This window comes from Diospyros lotus, chromosome 9, assembly GCF_014633365.1.
Source record: "Diospyros lotus cultivar Yz01 chromosome 9, ASM1463336v1, whole genome shotgun sequence".
Classification (NCBI taxonomy): domain Eukaryota; kingdom Viridiplantae; phylum Streptophyta; class Magnoliopsida; order Ericales; family Ebenaceae; genus Diospyros; species Diospyros lotus.
The window spans coordinates 30,709,614-30,724,118 of NC_068346.1; positions in this window are offsets into that span (position 1 = coordinate 30,709,614).

Genomic DNA, 14,505 nt, shown 5'->3' on the forward strand with positions numbered 1-14,505 from the left:
ATGGAAAGATCACAAGCACATGAGAACACAAGGATTTATAGTGGTTCAGCTTAACTACGCCTAATCCACTACCTTAACTCCTCACTAAGGATTTTCAAGAAAAATACTATAACTCTCTCATCACACCAGATATGCCCTCTATCATTAAGCTAGGAAGATACAAACCTCTTGCTTAAATAAGTAAGCCCTTTAGCAAACCTAGGTCATAAAACCCCTACTTTGATAAGTAGGTCCTCTAGCTATACAAGCTAGGAACACAAGAAATGATACAAGAGATTAGTTTGCCCACTTAGTTACAATGTAATCAAAAATAAATACAAGGCCAAAAATTATGCTTTGAAACAAATGAAATACAAGCCTTGAAAGTAAGTGACTTATGGCACGATTGAAGCACAACGATTGATGAGCACTTGGGAGCTTGTAGATAGATTTCTTCGGTGTTGAATTCTCTTTCTAGACTTGTATTTATAGAGGTTTGAAAGACAAAACTTGAAATCATCCTGTTGCAAGTGGAGACACCATCATGGAAGAAGGAAATTTGGCCGTTAAAAGTTGTCTACCATAGAGACTGTCGACATTTTCTTTTCAAGCTGTCGACAGATAAATTCAAATTTAAACAACTGTCGACAGTTAAACAAAGACTGTCGATATTTAGGCAAAATTGTTGACAGTGTTGATGTAGTGATTGTCGATATTTAGAAACCGAGAGCATGCAAATAACATGCCGACATTTTAATGAAGACTGTCGACAGCTTGGGCTAAAAATTTAAAAAGTGGTCGACAGTTTATGATATACTGTCGACATTTTTTTCAAATAATAAAAACTATCGATATGTTCTTTTAGAACTGTCGACATTTTCTTATTTATGATAAAAAGGAAACTTTAATTTACAAGACTTCCTTTCTCTCTTTTTGATTTCTTAAGATTGAAAATATGTTTAACATAATATCAAGAAAACATGAATTTTGGGAAAACATATTTAATGATGATTTTGATTTAGAAAGTATTTTGATTTTTGTAAAATGATTTTTAGATTGAAACCAAAACACTAGTAAATTTATTTTGCCAAGCAATTTATCATTAGGCCATTCGAGTTGATCATCATCAAAACCTAAAGCAAAGAAGAAAATTATTAGAGTCATCATGGCCTACTATAGACGCATAAGCTTTTCAGCCACCAAAGAAGAAAAGGAAACTTGGCAGACCGAAGAAAGCTAGAATAAGAGCAGCAACTGAGCCACAGAAGTTGAAAAGGTCTTTCACCTTACAATGTGGTATTTGCAATGGATTGGGACATAATAGGAGAAAGTGTCCCAATGTTGCTGCGAAGAAGAGAAAAAAGTGAATGTCCTCTGTCATACAAGTTTTTTTGGTGGGATTCCTAAACTCTTTCTTTTGTACATCACATGTGGCTTTTTTTGGTGATATATTTTGTATTGTTTATTGCAAACAACAATGATGCTTTACTGCTTTGTAATTTTTTGGAAGGAAATTCTGAATGTATATGTAATGGTACAATGTATACAATCATAATTTCCCAATGATGTGAAGTTTCATATTAGCCACAAGAAATAGGTGATAGCACTTAGGTGAAATGGACAGTTTAACCAATTGTAATGACTTATTGTGACTTCTATGACTTATTTTATGCAAAAGCAATGATAAGGAGTCCCTTTTTAAAGTGTGCTACTATAAGTTCTATTTTTTATGTACTTTTGTGTTAGTTATATTATATTAACTATTTTTATTGTCAAAACATTACATATGCATATCATTCTTTTGATTTCATTCATACATATACATATGATTCACCTCTATCTAGGTACATTGCATGCTAGATTATTTTCGGTCTTTAGCATCATCACTATAACAAAAACCAACATAAATACTCCAAAAAATAGCACCACTAGGATGAAAATCATCCTAAATCCTCCCTGCATAATTGATTCCAACTTGTCCAGCTTCCTCAATGATGCATCAATCTTTGTACTAAGCTGCACAACTATGTTATCACTTAGTCCCTGAGCACTTACATTGTTGATTTCATCTTCTTCAGGTGTCCAAAGAGAGTAGTACCTACACTTGTTAGATTCACAATGAAAATACATCTTCCTAGGATTTTTAGTTAACTCAGAAATCTTCACAACAGTTTTTTCCCCACAATTGCATCTTCTATTCTTGAACATTATCATTCCACCATTTACATTACTTATGGAATTTAAGGTGGCATTTGAGGTAGAAGAAGCCATGAGGTTATTTGCTGAAGTGGGAATAGTGTTGCAGTAAATGGGGAAGAAAAGAAGATAGTGATTTATGGCATTTGGGTGTAGTTTTTAGTTTTTATAAGCTAAAAACTAACCGTTGGTCATGCAACAGTAACATTTTGATGTAATTAATTTTCTTTTATTTTTTTATTTCATTGCTTTTGTTTGTTTTAATTATTTATTTGTTTTAGTCATTCACTGGGTTCTTATATAGGGGTACTTTGGTACATTTCATTGTCACCAAATTTCAAAACAAACGGATAGTTAATAGCAAGGTGCTTTATACAACATATGTTAATTCATAGGGTGGAAAATATGGGTTTTCAATAGTGTAAGGGTGTCTTGGTAGTTTCTTAAAATCTCGAGGGCGGTTTTTGATTTTTGCCCCATTTATTTTCTGCAATATCCCAGATTCAATTATTTTAGATTTGACCATCAATACGGCAGTATGAAGCCACCTATTATGTTCTCACTTATATCTACTTGAATCAACTTGGTCCTAATCAAGTTTTATGTGGGTCCAGAAGGCTACCTAACCAACCTAACCTATGTTTCAACTTATTTTGGGCTTAAATATCTTTTCATCCATTTGACAATTTTCACCAAAATTTGTTCTTGGTTTATCTTTATGCCATCTAGAAAGCCCAATATTGGGCTAGACCTAAGTTGATTCGATTTGCTCGAATTTAATGGTAAGAGTTAGAACCTCAAGAACTTAGCGAAATTTGGCTTTTTTTTAAAAAAAAAAATTCACAAAAACTGTGGTTATGGTTTTGAATAGATGGTGTTTATCTTTATATTGCTCAAAGTGTATTCTCGTGTATGTCTCTTGTTATATTTTTTAATGTAATTTTGATGATGAAAAACTTATTGACTTTTAGAATTTGAAAATGAAATAATTTGTATATCCTTGATCTTTTCAGATGATGTATCCATTGCTTTAAGATGCTATGTTCTTCAAATATCTTGATAAGCCATACAAAATTCTTATGGATAAATATTTCACCTTAGAAAATATCTCTTTATCTCTTAAGAAATGCTTTACTGATCTCAAATAAAATGTGTGTTGATTTATATCAATTTTATTCTTCAAAATCATACACTCATCTTTAAAGAACAAGGCAAAACTGTCGACTTCTTCTTCTTATTTGTCGACTTTCTTATGCCTTTGAAATATAGAATTTCTTAAGCTTCAAAATTTGTCAATTTTTTCAAAGAAACAGTCGACTACTTTTGTTCTTTGACCAAAACTGTTGACAGTTATAAAATCTCTCAACAGCTAAATTTCATGCTCTCAGTCTAAGTGATTTTAGTTCAAATAAAGTCGACTTTCATCCTCAAATGTTGACTCTATGTTATAAAATGTTGACTTATTTTCTAAACAAGTTTACCTCTTTTCTAAAAAGTCAAATGTTTTTTAAATTCAATTTGAAATTTAAAATGTTTTGAAAGAAACAATTGTCTTATATATTCTTATATCTGTCAATAGTTTCTCTTCTAACATCTTTAAAATGACTAGTTTTCATACATTTTATGCAGTTAACGGTTAATTAATTTGATTTTAAATATTTTGACCAATCAAAAATATATAAATAGAGCATGAAGCAGCAAGAGGAGAGGCTACTGAACAATTGCAAGTGCTCAAGCTTCTTATTCTAACATTCAAGTGTCTTAAGCTTTTATTTTTATTCAAAGGCAAGGTGTAAGTTTGTAATATTTGTTTAAGATGTAAGTTTGTAATATTTGTTTAGTCTTTGAATTTGTTTCATTGAGCTTCATTGTAACTAAGAAAGCTATCTCTTAGATTCACTCTTGATTATAATTTACTGATGTATTGCCAAGCATTGAAGCTAGAGGGCCTACCGATTTTTTGGTAGGAGAATTTGTAATTCCTACCAATTGAAGCTAGAAGGCCTATCGATTTTTGGTAGGAGGTTATAGTGGATAAAAATCTCCAACAAATCAGTTAGAGGAGCAGATGTAAGCTGATGTCCAACCACTATGTTGGTTCCTAATGATGGCAAATATATCCCAAGAGGGGGGGGTGAATTGGGATTTGTATAAATTTTTGATAATTTAAAACTTTGATTGTTGGTAGAATACTAGGTTTCGAAATATAGGCTATATGTTTCGAAATAAACCTTTCTGTTAAGTAGGTTTCGAAACCTACTATATATGTTTCGAAATATAGCTCACTATTTTACAAGATTCGAAATCCTTTACCTTGTATTTCAAAATAATGATCTTTGGAAAAGATGATTTATATATTTAAGAGTATACCAAAGATGTTTGTATATGAAAGATATGTTTTCTATGTATATGTATAAACTTGTTCTTAAGAAAACTAATTTAGACTTTGATAACAAAACTTATGCAAGCATGTGCAATAGGCAATAATGATACATGAAAGCTAAAGAACACTTTGCACACAACATATATAGTGGTTCGGCACCCGCCTACTCCACTACCTTCAAGCTTACCCACTTGAAGGATTTTGCAATCCCAATCACTTTTACTAGTGATCACCATAACAAGGGTTTTACCACGATTCACCCCAAAACCTTACAAAGTGAGTTTTTAGGGGCTTAACTCAAACCTAGCACCAAGTGAGTTTTAAGGCTAAACTTGAACCTTTGACACAATGAGTTTTAGGTTCAACTCAAACCTTTACACCACAATGAGTTTTAGGCTAAACTCAAACCTTACAACAATCAAGATAAATAAAGTTTATCTTTACAGCCCAACAAATGTATAGCAATAGAATGCCTTACCAAATGGCTATACAAACCTCTTAACTTGAGGTGAGGGGAGCTGGAAAGATGATACTTTGGATTTTAGCTTGCTTCTCCTTTTCACACCACAATGCACATCTAGGAACGGATGAATGGATCTTCTTTGAAAGCTTTGTCAAAAAGGATTTAGATCACTTGTGCTTATGTGTGTGTGTCTATTGTGTGCTCTCTTGGTCTTACTTATTGTCTCTCTATCAATCTATTCTTGTCTTCAAATACCTACTATTTATACCAAATGATATAAATATGGTTGTTTTATAGCCGTTAGAGATAAGACATAAAAGTAGGTTTTGAAACATACATAATAAGTTTCGAAATATCACAATTTTACACATAGGTTTCGAAACATGCTCCTCATATTTCAAAACATACAGCCTTTCCAGCTGGATATGCACCAAGAGACAATAATGAGTGGGAGACATAATCTATTCCCCACTAACACATAATAATGATCTCCACTTCAAATTTGAATTTGAATTTTGCAAGCCATGGAGAATGCATTAAAAAATGTTTTGAGAAGCTTTTAGATAAATATTAAAAATGCAAAGCAAAAAGCATCTCGGATCTCTACCGACAGAGACATACGTTTCAAAACATACTATCATAGGTTTCCAAACATACCTCTCTGGAAATGATGTTTCAAAACATACCATCATAAGTTTTGAAACACACATCTCTGGAAATGAGGTTTCGAAACATGATATATGGGTTTCAAAACATAGTTCAAAACCTGAAACAAATGTTAATACATAGATGTTTCGAAATAGCATACACTAAAAACATTGAAAACCTTTTCAAAGGGGTTTCGAAACATGCATAGGAACATGACAGATATTCAAAAATATTTGCATGAAAGCACAATCCACAGCATGTATACGTCACAACTTACCTCCATTTACTTTAATACATAAATATAAATAACGAAGTCCCCCTATTTGGATTCAATAAAAATATCTAGAAAATTAAAATCCAAAACAATAAGAAAGTAGATTTTGGGTTTTAGTACAAACTTAGGATTTTGCGATTTTACCACCTCCAAAATATATACTTTCTATTTAATGAAAAATTCATTAAAAATCGTTTTAGCACTAATGAATGTTAGATATCAAATTACAGGGAGATAGTTTTCTAAAAAGAAAATATTTTCATATATATCTCCTTATAAGGTGCTAACCTTCCAGACTTAGTCAAAAACAGGGTTTTCATTTTCACAAAGTAATACTTGATATTGAAATTGATATATGTTGAAAACCACACACTTGACACATGACTTAAGGATTAAACCAATAGATGTTTTTCATCATTAAAACTAATGTACAAAAGGTACTGTTGTGCCGTGTAAAAAAGGAGGAATAAAAAAAATTAATTAAAAAAGAAAAGGAAAATTAAAGAAAGCTGGCGGCAATTGTTGCCGCCAGCTGGCAGCCTTGCGGCTGCCTCGCAGCCGCAAGGATCAACAACCGCGAGGCGCGGCTGCCTCGCGGCTGTTTGCCGCGAGGCCCCGCCTCGTAGTTGTTTGCCGCGAGGCCGGCTGTTTACCCGAGGTGCCTCGCGGCTGCGCACCGCGAGGCACAGCAGCCTCGCGGCTGTTTGCCGCGAGGTGCCTCGCGGCTGCGCGCCATGAGGCACAACAGCCTCGCGGCTGCGCGCCACGAGGAGGGCAGCTGCCTTGCGGCAGTGCTGGCCGCAAGGCACACTGCCGCAAGGCCCCGCTGCCCTGTGGGCGCATCGTAGCAGCCTCCCCCACCTTTTTGGCTTGGCTCTGACCCATTCAGCAACCGCCACGTGTCGACAACCATCCTTGAGAATCGTGCCCTATAAATACCTAGCTACAGGACATTAATGGGGACCTCCAACTTCGGTAAACCTTATCACTTTGAATATACTTTAACTATTTTTTCGTGAATATTCATCGGGATTCGGGACTGACTTTGGCATCGGAGGGCCTTCGCGGGGAAGATTCCCGCGAGCCTTCTAACCTATTTTCTCAGCATTAACAGGGCCGAATCCTTGTGGCAAACCTAGCGGCGAAGCTAGTGGCGAAGCTAGTGGCAAATCTAGCGGCAAGACCTTGTGGCAAAGCTAGTGGCAAGACCTTGTGGCGAAGCTAGTGGCAAAGCTAGCGGCAAGACCTTATGGCGAAGCTTGTGGCAAAGCTCGTGGTGAAGCTTATGGCGAACCTCGTGGCGAAGCTAGCGGCAAAGCTTGTGGTGAAGCTAGCGGCGAAGCTTGTAGCGAAGCCTCGTAGCGAAACTTGTGGCAAAGCCTTGTGGCGAAGCTAGTGACGAGAGCTAGTGGCGAAAGCTAGTGACGAGAACTAGCGGCAAATCCTTGCGGCGAGCATCCTAACGGCAACCTCCCTTGAAGCAACATCTCTTATGGCAACCTATCTTCACCCGACACCGAGCTCGAGTGGACCCCACCTCACAAATTTTAATTGTTGTATTTTGGAAACAATAGGTACAACAACACACTATATATCGTGAGCCTCTTTTACTTGTGTTTTTGTTTTCTCTTGCATCATATATTTTCTCAAACACATCACTATTATATTGCTCTATATCTTCATTTATACTTCAAAATTTCAAAGAGTTTCAAATTTTTTACATCCAATTCACCTCCCTCTTGGGTGTGTGGTGATTCAAGTGTGCTCATCAAAACAATTGGTATCAGAGCCAATCTCCTTGCATTTTCAGTCTAACAACCTAAGGAGATTTTTTTTTTTTAAATGGCACACATTTTTTATTCTTCCCACATGGAGGGTCAAAGCACCAACCATCCTCCTTTGTTTGATGGTACTAAATATGGTTATTCGAAGAAAAGAATATCTTGTTTTTTTATGCAGGATATTAGCATTTTGGAAACGGTAATGGAAGGAGTAGAGCTTCCAAAATGAAGAATATGAGAGAATGGACAGAAGAGGAAAAGAGGATCATGGAGGTAAATGCGAGAGCAATGAACACTTGGTTGGAGTCTCAACTTGTAAGACATAAAAGGAAATATGGGATAAACTCGAAGTCACCCATGAAGGTACAAAACAAGTAAATGAATCTAAGATTCATATTCTAACCCATGATTATGAGTTATTTGCCATGAAGGAAGAAGAAACAATCAAGGATATGTTCACCCGCCTTTGTGACATAGTCACCAGTTTGGAGTCATTAGGAAAGGTCTACACAAATAGAGAGAATGTAAGAAAGATCCTTAGAAGCTTTCCAAGGGCTTGGGTTCCAAAGGTAATAACTATTACCGAAGACAAAGACTTGGATCAACTATCCTTAGATAATTTACTTGGATCTTTGATAACTCATGAGATTTTATTGAAAAGAGATAAAATAGAAGAACTAAAGAAACAAAAGAACATTGCTTTCAAGGTTGAAAAAGAAGAAAAATAATTATATGATAGTGATGATGAAGATATTGTTTTGTTAGCAAGAAAATTCAATAGATTTTTGAGAAAGGGAAAATTCAATCAAAGGAAAATTTTCAAAGAGGACAAAGATAAAAAAGGAGAAACTATTATTGAGAAATTTGTGTTTTGATTTAATGAGAAAGAATATTAGTAAATTTGGTTCAATGATGTTGACTAAAACAATTTGGTTAATTCTTAAGTTTGGAAAAATTTTAATTGAGTAATTTGTTCAAATAATTGAGTAATGAGCAAAAAATTGAGTATGACTAGAAATTTTTTCAAGTATAAATCAATCGAGTAAGCCATGTGTAATCGAGTAATGCTCAGTGTATTTCAAAAATAATTGATTACAATGGAAGAATAATCGAGTAAAGATAGGAAGTACTCAACTAATTTAAACCTTGTACTCGAGTGTGTAATTCAATTTTCTGTCATCTTCAAATTAATTGATTAATGTGTTTTTGTAATTGAGTAATAATCGGTTTGTACTCAAGTGAGTCTTCTTTGTAATCGAGTGATTTTCAATTAATATTCCTAGGCATATTTTTACTCGAGTGAAGTATTTTTGTAATCAAGTAATGTTCTTTTTGTACTCAAGTAGATATCTTTTGTAATCGAGTAAACATAGGTTGAAAATAGGCTAAGTATCTGGACTTAAGATTTAATCAAGTAATAATCTTTGTACATGAGTTAGGATCATAATTAATCGAACATTGCTTTATAATCTAGTAGATAATGCATTTTTTTGTGGCTTAAAAATAATCGAGTAATGTTATCTTCATACTCAAGCATAAAGAGTAATCGATTACATAATACATATAGTTGAGTAGAGATCAAACTTAGTCAAGTAATGACTAGTTCATACTCGAGTAATCTTTGTCAAATTTTGAAAAATATGATCGTTACATTGCATTTTATGAGTCTATCTTTACTTTTCAGTGCATTAAATGATCTTCAGACAACATATGCATATTTTATGATTGACTAACCATTTGTTTGAGGATTGTAGGGATAAAAAATGATAATTGTGAGACAAACAAACATTTTATTTGTTTATTAACTTGTCACTAGCATTCAATACATAAAATCTATATATAGGAGATGAAGCATACTGAAGAAGGTTACTAGTTTCCAAAAGGTTAAACACAACTTGCAAATACACTAAGAGCTTTCTGATCTTCCATTCTTGTGCTTTCAAAGTCTACTCTTTGTGATATTTTAAAAGATAATGTATCAAATTTTTGCATTTTGTATCTTTCTTTCATTCAAGAGAAAAATTGTAATCTTGTATTATCTTTTATTTTTCTCTTGAGAAATCCTTTTCACATTATTTGTGAAACTTGTAAAGGTTAAGCCTAAACTTGTAAAAGGAATTGGTTGTGGCTGAGTTAAGTGTTAAAAAGCCATCTTGTAAAGATTAAGTAGCTGAGCCTGCTCAAAAATTGTATAGGTAATATTGTGTTTGCTAAAATCTTTGGTGAGAAACCAAGGTAGTGGATTAAGCTTTAAAGTTGAACCACCCTTGTAATACCCCGAGAGCCCAGAGAAGTTAGAATATATCGAGGATAGTGTAAGAAAGGAAACAACACCAGCTGGATACCTTTTGGGCTGAATGTTGGCAAAGAACTCCAAAGTTAAGCGTGCTTGACCTGGGGTAATCCAGGGATGGGTGACCCCCCTGGGAAGTTCGTGTAGGCCCATCAGGGTAAGTTGTTCCGGTTCTTCCTATCGCTCGAGCGGGATGTTACAGGTGGTATCAGAGCCGACCCTTGGCGAAAGCGGTCCGATGAGGGCGGGGAGTGGCGCCGGGGCTCGAGGGCCTGTACAAGGAGCGGCTTCTGGCAGGCTTCTAGGATGGCAGCCCCCAAGGGGAGAAGGTCTGGGACCAGTTGTAAGGTCGCATGACGAGGACGTCATGTGCTTAAGGGGGGGAGAATGTAATACCCCGAGAGCCCAGAGAAGTTAGAATATATCGAGGATAGTGTAAGAAAGGAAACAACACTAGCTGGATACCTTTTGGGCTGAATGTTGGCGAAGAACTCCAAAGTTAAGCGTGCTTGACCTGGGGTAATCCAGGGATGGGTGACCCCCCTGGGAAGTTCGTGTAGGCCCATCAGGGTAAGTTGTTCCGGTTCTTCCTATCGCTCGAGCGGGATGTTACAACCCTAAATCATCTGTATTGCATTTTTACTTTGCTTTAGGTTTTAGAGTTTTTAAGCTAACTGTTTCAACAACTACTATGAGGTTAGATGTTTTGAATGTAAAAAGGTAGAACATATAAGGTCCAAATGTCCCTCGTTAAAGAAGAATGCTAGGAAGAAAAATAAGAAAGCACTTGCTGATATTTTACTCTTGAAAAATAAAATAATGGTTTTGATAATGACTATATGAAAATCAATATCTAAATCTTTATGAGTAAGTAAATATATATGGACAAAGTTTTTTTTAATCAATCTATATGAATGAGAAAAACAATTTTTAAATCTCCTTGAGCAAAGTTATGAAAATTTATATAGGAGAAATGTTGAAGTGTGGTTGAGTGTATTTAGATTCAAAATAAATATGTTTTTAATAATCTCAACTTGCTTCAAAAGAATTGAAATGAGGATTTGTTTAGTTTTCATTTTTTCAAAATGGATAGTCGACTATGTGATTTAATGCTGTTGACTATGCCTAAATATAGTTGACTATGTTTTAAGGATAGTCGACTATGCATAAGGATAGTCGACTATGCTGATTTGATCTGTCGACTATTTAAGGCATCTGTCGACTATTTTTGAATCTGTCGACTATCATATAAGGATAGTCGACTATGACTTTTCATCTGTCGACTATTTTTGTTCATAAAATTCAAAATTCTCTTCACATTTTTACAATAGTCGACTGTGCATATGTATCTGTCAACTATGGGATTTTTGTGTTAGAAATAGTCGACTATCACTTTCTGTCTGTCGACTATGTTTGGTTTTACTTGTAAAAATAATCAACTATGCATTTTCTTCTATCGACTATATCTTTTACAGAAAGCTTCCAACGGCTAGTTTTTCAATCCCAACGGTCACAAACGGTTACATTTCTCTTCAATTTCTTACGAAGCTTATAAATACAAGTCATGTATGATCAAGAGTGCGAATGGAAGGAAATGAAATGATTTGAGCTTACATTTTATATTCGTTTGTATTTATAGTGTTCTGTGCTTTCATTGTTATACTTTTCTCTCCAAGGCTTCGTTCTATTATTGTTAATACATTCATTTAAGCCTTGTTTAATCTTGAGAGACATTTTAACTAAGAGATTCATCTCTTAGATTCTCACACATTCTATATTTCTTATGCTTCCTAGCTTGTGTAGCTAGAGGGCCCATTTTGAGTGGGAGCTTTTGTAATTCCTAGCTAGGTGCTAGAGGGCTTGCTTGTATAAGCAAGAGGTTGTAATTTCTAGTCTTGAACTAGTGGACCTACTTGGCTTAAGTAGGGGGTTTTAGTGGATTGTTTGCAAAATTCTTAGTGAGGAGATAAGGTAGTAGATTAGACTTGGGTTAAGCCGAACCACTATAAATCCTTGTGTTTCTTGTGCTTGTGCTCTTTGATTTATTTATCTTTCCAAGTATTCTATTTTTCCTCACTTGGTTCACATATTTATCTTTGTAAACTTACATTTTTCATTTTTATATACTTCACGTTTTAAATCCTAAAACCTCAATTTGTGTTAAAAAGCTTTTCAAGTTCAATTAAGTTTTTAAAATAACCAATTCACCCCCCTCTTGGTGTGTGCCATAGCACCTCCCGTTCTAACACTTGCAGCATGGAATGATGAGGATTCATCCTCTAGTGATGAATCTCAAGAAGAAGAATTGGCTAACTTGTGTCTCATAGCCAAGGAAGAAGATGAGGTAACATCTTGCTACTCAACTCGTTCTACTTTAAACTTTAGATTAGTTACATGGTTCTTTCAATGAACTAATGGAGGAGTTTTAAAAAGAAAGCTTGAAAAACAATTTTCTAAAAAAAAAAATAAAGTCTCTAGAAGGAGAAATTATCTCTTTGAAAAAGGAAAAAAAAAAATCTCAAGGCTTGATGAAAAGAAAGCTTTGACTAATGAGAAGGAAAATCTTCAAAAACAAAATATTGATTTGAAAGCGTATTTAGAAAAATTAATTGAAGGCAAAAAAGAAACTTGAAATGGTTCTAGGAAATCAAAGAAACTTTGGAGAAAAACAAGGAATCGATTTTGATCCATTCTAAAAGAAAATTGTAAAAACTACTTTTATAAGGGTATGAAACCAAAGATTTATATCAAAAAGACCCTTTTCAAAAGTAAATATAGTTTCTCATTTTTTTGGAAAGCATATGGACATTTAATTAAGAAATACTTTATTAGAAACAATCCTCAAGATTCAAACAAATTTGGATTCCGAAGGAGGATGTTAAAGCTGACAGATTACATGTATAATGGTGTAGGTAAAATAAAATTTTTATATGCATCAAATACACACAATGGAAGTCATAAACACGCACCATACACATTTTGGATATTTAGCAATACATTATTTCATCACATGAAATGCAATAAATGAATACCTAAAGTTCGATGTTAGGTTGGGGTACAAAAACTGTTTCTTTATTGAGACTGATCCATCTCACGATTTGGTGGTCCTAGGCTGTCCACACCTAGTATGCGATCTGGCACCGTTCCAGTTACCTCTTCCCATGCTAGACTAGAGGTTCCCCATATCACCAACACCCGTCTCTCAAATTTCTCATGTGATAATCACGCATCTGTAATTTTAACGGAGGCAGAAAAGACAGAAGCCAAAGTAACATAAATAAGCTAGCAGTTGTCTAACTCTAATTGCAATCTCACTACTTCAAATATGTTATGTCGCCTCACCACCAGCCCCTTCCAATTTGCTGCCACATGTAAAGTAATTAGAAGGCTGAAACAGTGGTTGGGAGTCAACTGATCACCATCGGGAGTCGACTGTTGTGGCAGTCGACTGCTACCAGCAGGGAGTTGACTCTCCTACTTTAGCAAGTCTAAGGATCAAATGCACTATCGCAACTAGACTACATGATCATTATCCACTATGCCGTGTGGTCAGTCATCAGCATCACATTCAGTGCGTTGTTTCCCAACAACCACCCACAGGTTTGCTAGAGACATCCCTATATCATATGGCATATGACACACCACCCTCCCATCAATATCTTATACTAAACAAGGTAGTAAACACTGTGTTAATCCATATATACTCGACTAATCATAGTCCCCATCCGATTAATCTAAGGATCAAGAATCATTTAAGAAGTCCTGTCACATAGTCTCAATATCTTGGGAATATGATTCTCAAATAGGAGATTTAGGGACTCATTCATATAGAAAATTGGAGAGTTTATGAATGATGATAAACTTGTCTTTTATTAATATATATACAAAGATACAATAAATGCATTAATTACAAGCCCACTAGATGCCATTCAAATCTAGCATTAGATCACACAACACTAACAAAAGCTAACCAAAATGGACCCAAGAAAGTATGGGTACCAAAGGAAATAACATAATTTGTTCTTTGACAGGTTATTTTAACATCAAATCTTATGAGAAGCAAGTGATTCTTGGATAATGGTTGCTCTAAACACATGACTGAGGACAAGAGGCTCTTGAACCATCTCATATTAAAAAATGGAGGTAATGTAGCTATGGAGACAACTCAAAAGGGAAGATTCTTGGCATTGGTTCTATTTCTTTCCCAAATTTAATCTTGGAAAATGTGTTCTTTATACAGGGTCTCCAACACAATTTGTTAAGTACAAGCCAATTATGTGATAGAGGTCATAAAGTAAGTTTTGGTTCAAACTCTTGTGAAATGATTTGCTTAAAATCAAATGAATCAAAATTGATAGGAAATAGGGTAGGCAATGTTTATGTAGTATATCTAGATATTTCATCATCTAACATAGAGAGTTGTTTGATAACATCTATATCTCAAAACTCATGGCTCTGGCACAATAGATTAGGGCATGCTAGTATGAG